This window comes from Papaver somniferum, chromosome 4 (assembly GCF_003573695.1).
Source record: "Papaver somniferum cultivar HN1 chromosome 4, ASM357369v1, whole genome shotgun sequence".
In the NCBI taxonomy this organism is placed as follows: domain Eukaryota; kingdom Viridiplantae; phylum Streptophyta; class Magnoliopsida; order Ranunculales; family Papaveraceae; genus Papaver; species Papaver somniferum.
Genome location: NC_039361.1, coordinates 30,232,711 through 30,237,768, shown reverse-complemented (window position 1 = coordinate 30,237,768; position 5,058 = coordinate 30,232,711). Strand labels below are relative to the sequence as shown.

The 5,058-nt window shown below is 35.6% G+C and overlaps 1 long non-coding RNA gene across 1 annotated transcript; it reads right to left on the bottom strand.

Annotated features, from left to right (window-relative positions):
• Positions 1-356: 356 nt before the first annotated feature.
• LOC113273686 lies at positions 357-1,405 on the bottom strand. The gene is made up of 3 exons (XR_003322547.1): positions 1,351-1,405; positions 550-670; positions 357-458 (listed from the first exon to the last, which is right to left on the bottom strand). It is a non-coding gene; the product is annotated as an uncharacterized LOC113273686 (long non-coding RNA).
• Between the last annotated feature and the right edge of the window lie 3,653 nt (positions 1,406-5,058).

The window sequence follows — 5,058 nt, the reverse complement described above, 5'->3', positions numbered from 1 at the left end:
AACTTGTGGTAGAAAAAAGAATTGTTCTGCCTCAGAGGTCTACATGATTTTGGGAGAACGATAAAGCTTTCAAAAAATAGTATCAGTTAACAAAATCACATTATCTAACTGTAAATATTAGGTTAACCTTTTACTTATCCGCATGCCCATGAGCCTACATTAGGCCATTTGGCATTTAAGAAACTACACAGGGTGGGGTCTATCTATCCAGTTGAGGATAACAGTTCCAGAGCAGTAAACAACATCGAGAAGATGCACCAAGATACTATTCTATTTATTTTGGTATGTATGACAAAAGCAACAAAATCCGAGCAACATACATGTTCCAGGTGCACCTCTGCCTGTTAATTTTTCTTCTAATGAGGATGTGGATGAAGGGCATGGAGTAATTTATATAGCTGAGATGCATCCACTGGTGATCCAAAGTTGAGTAACGCAGAACGGGTTCCCACCTTCACCTGTCCGTGGTAGATAAGATACAAATTGTATCATGAATCTTAAAAGTAAATACAGAAAATAGGAAGACCACATAAGAGGAAGAGCACATACACATGAATCAAAATCCCCTTCAATTCTTCACCAAGTGGAGCACCAGCAATGAGTAAGATACAGTCATGCAATTCCAATTTAACTCCTTCAATTCTCATCTCTCTAAAGATACCCAACGCTTCTAATGCATTTCAAGAACACTTATTCATCAAACACTTCACAACATCACTAACAAACATAAAATTCAAATACTACACATATGAATCAAAGAAGGTCTATAAACAAATCTAAGCAAAACCCAACTGTGTACATTCTTTTCATCAACTATATCCCCACAAACTTTTAAAACAGCAAGAGAAGTATAAAATTTAGGACGAACTCTGGACAGTGATTCAACAATTGATAATAACAAAAGAAAACTGAAAAACAAACCATAAAAGTATTAGATCTACTAATGAAATAAACACAAAACATGATTGTTTATTTAGATCTGAACTTGTTCCATCAAAATCCACCAGTATATCATATACGTACCGATGATTAATACACAAAAACAACTTAAAAGCATATCAAAAACAACAAAAATGAAACTAAAATCAGTTGCATGTGAAAACCAAGTAATGAATCTCTAAAAACCAGAATCGAAACACTTTTTTTCTTCAATATTCCATATATATACTTTTAGATCGAAGAAGAAAAATATCAAAAACTACAAAAATAACAAAATTAAAGCATAATTTTTCAGTACATCATATATGTACTGCTGATTCATAATCTAAACTTCAGCTGCATGTGAAAAACTAGTAACGAATCTATGAAAAAAATAGAATGGAAACCGAAAATCATTGTTAATATACATACCTGGAAACACAAACAATCTTCTCGTCGTAAATCATAACGATGCATCTTCTTCTTCTTCTTCTTCTCAAAAATAAACTGAGTTTCTATCAGTACGGGATATACGTACTGTTGATTCATATACAAAAAAGAACTGAAACACGTCTAAAACATCTAAAATGGAAGTGGCATAATCGAATCTAGCAACGAAATGAATAAAAAATGTGATTATTCATCTAGATCTAATATATAGTCGACAAATCAACCATGGAGATCGAAAACATAATCAAGCACAACAATGATTAGATCGCCAAAACCTTAAAAGAAACATTACAATGGAAAATCTTCATCATCTGATTCGGTAGAAACGAGAAAGAACAAAAACAAATCTTCATCTTCATCTGCAACAATGGTGAGAGGAAAGAGAAGAATAAAATGAATATGAAATGTGAAAAATATTTCTCATGCTTTTAACATATCAAATAGGAAAGGTTATTTGTGGTATTTTCATATTACGTATACCTGATCTCGCACGTGTGCAAGACCTGGGCTAAAAAAATTTGGTCTATTTTCATGTTTTCTTTTAATTATGGACCTCTGATTACTGGGCTTTAATGGGTGGACCTGCCACTAACTAAGAACACTATAATGGTACCTATTGATAATTCCTACTTGTTTTATATGTCGGCCTGTATTTTTACGATGAATCCCATTATGTGCACACTTGTTGTTCGCGTAACCGGGATGATGCATCCTTATCTTTATTTCAGGTTTCTGTTTTCGTTTCTGTTTCCTTATTTGTTTCTAATCAGGGCTTCCCTTATTTCGTTAGAATTCTGCTTTTATTTTATCTATAAATACAGAGGTTGTTCTTGGATTTTTATACGAAATCGTTTGGGTATTCCGATCCTATCAGAAACCATAAGAATCTTGCTTCCACGATTTTCAGAAGATGGAGAAAGAAACTGTTTATCCAAGGCAAGAAGCAAAAATATCTCAAATTTATTAATATAAGTCGGAGTTTGAGAATCTTGCTGGTAGCCTTGCTGGTGATGAAGATACACCTGAACGTCGTGAGCAATTGCGCACGATGAGAAATAACATTCAGCTCTTGTTGAATGAGACTAGAGCTGAACTCATACAGATTCGAGCCAGTCTCATAAAAGACATTCGCAGGGAACAACATACTCAAGTTGCTGATAAGTTTGTTGACGATCACAACGATGCTGGTGAAAGATTTCTGAAAGCACAAGTTGTTGCTTGTGAAACGACTGAGAAATATGCCTCTTATCTTCCTTCCAGGCCGGATGATGTATTGCCACTGTGCGGCGAGATTGGAATATTTGAGCATGGAGCAGTTTTAGATGATGGTTGCATGTGTACCCCGTACCATCGTCAACCTTCTCGGATGAAGTTACTCATGAAATTTATTCCTAGAGTCCTCGGTTTTTTGTGGTTGATGAACATGTTGGTAGGTTTCATCCTGGAGCGTTTACGAAAATAAGATTACTGGAGGTGTGGAGGAGAATTACCAGCAAGGCTTGCGCAAGTTGCATGCCAGTGGCATATATTACTATTCCACGAAGCTTGAATTTCCTTTTTTTTTCTTGTTTTTTTATCATCATATGCATGATTTTATTTCGTTTTTCGACATGGAATAAATAAACCCCGTTCTTGTTATACATTGCTCTGTCCCTTCATCAATGGTCTGAGTCTGTCTGACTGGTTTCATCACTTGGATCTCACCCATTACTGGAACAAGTCCATTCCAGTACCAAGAATTATTACTCATTAGTTTTTTACAGTTCGGTCCCACTGATTTTAGTGATCTTGGAATTTGATATCAATAGGCTCTCATCTAGCTGACTTATTGTTTGCGAATTACTTGCATGTGCACAGTTGCGGGTGGAATTACTTTCTTCTTGCAACATACTGACTTATTGTTTGATCACCTACGCGTAATGCACCGGCCTTCCTATGATAGGGGATGCAAGATTTTTTCTGAGGCCGCAAAATACATCAAAATCCCTCTCTCTACATAAGCTGGCTGTAGAAATATTTGCATTGTTTAGTACCACTGTTTGACATTCTTTCGGAATTTTCTAATGGTAATCATTGCATTTGCATTATAATTTTGAGGAAGAACAATAATCATAAATAAGTCGTCACGTTCCATGGATGTTAGATGGGCTCAACCTCCTTGGTCAACCGAAATACTCGAGGACCTAGTTAGTAAATTTGCGAATTAGACACGCATGATTTGTGAGTTCGTCTGTGTCATCTACACTTTAATAAAATATTATAGAAAGTTTTTATAATTTGTATAGATAAAAAAATGTATCAATGTTCCGAGGAAAAGTGATATGTATATATCTCGGTCAAAGAGTGGTTGAGATTGTTTGGAAATTTGGACGGTAGAGTTTATAACCGGCCCCAATAAATCTTGGCTTTGCCCTGTCCCTAGCGAACCTTATTATATACGGCTCGATCTGAGCCAACCGTAATGCTCTCTTCTACCGTTCTACTATTTCGTCGCTTTTCTTTTTCCTCCGTTCTAAATCCGGTGACCCAACCCATCACCACTGCTACCCGAATCGACATCAGCAAGCCTTCTTCTCCACGTTATAATTAACAACAACACTACGATGAAATAGTACAACTCCACTATAAATTAACTTTTCCAATCGTCCCCCTAAGATTCTACGACTCCATTACAAATTCATATGATGCATTCATCAATATCAACTTTATAGAGATTGTTACATCAGTGTAGTTTTAGTTTATTGAAAATAACAGCAGTCTCTCCTCGATCCACAAACAACGATGTTCTTTCAAAACTTCCATGGGAAAAACTTTATCACCATGCAAAATAATGATTTAAGTTAGTTCTCAATTGACAAATGGCAAACTATAGCCACATTTTAATCAATTATAGTTTCTCTTTACTCGCTGAATTTTATGTATTAAACCACCAAGTCATGTGACATTACAAACAGAAGGTTCGACTTCTTTTGGTTTTCACATTCACGTCCGTAACAAATTCTGCTTCAAAACTGGGACAATATGGTATATCCTAAGCCAAGTATACTCGGTGAAGCTAGCCTGTTAGTATATTGTGAAAGACCACCAAAATTCACCTTTTGAAATCATGTTGGAGCTGTATTTTTATTTAGCTTGGTAGCCGTTGCAGCTGTTGGATTAACTTCAACATAGAAGTCACTAACAAGTTGGTTAGGACGAGATTAAGAAATTGATGTAATCCTAAAGGAATTAGAAGCCATCTAGTTCTAAGAAAAGGAAAGACATGTAATAAGGTAATAGGACTAGGAAAAGGAATTCATAGTTCTATATATATATGTTCACCAAAGTTGTGGTTGATCATATGAGCAAGATTAGAGCTTGTGTTTAGTTTTGAGAGATTTTCTAAACATCAATAGAAAGAGTTGTCTTTATATAAGCTAAGTTTCATCTTGCAGTTGCCATTAATTGGTATCAGAGCTTGTCTACACCGAGCCATGGGAGACGAGAGCACCATCATACGTACCAGATTTCTCACAAGCACAATTGAAGCTTAAGGGGGAGAATGTTGGATTAACTTCAACATAGAAGTCACTAACAAGTTGGTTAGGACAAGATTAGGAAATTGATATAATCCTAAGGGAATTAGAAGTCATCTAGTTCTAAGAAAAGGAAAGACATGTAATAAGGTAATATGACTAGGAAAAGGAATTC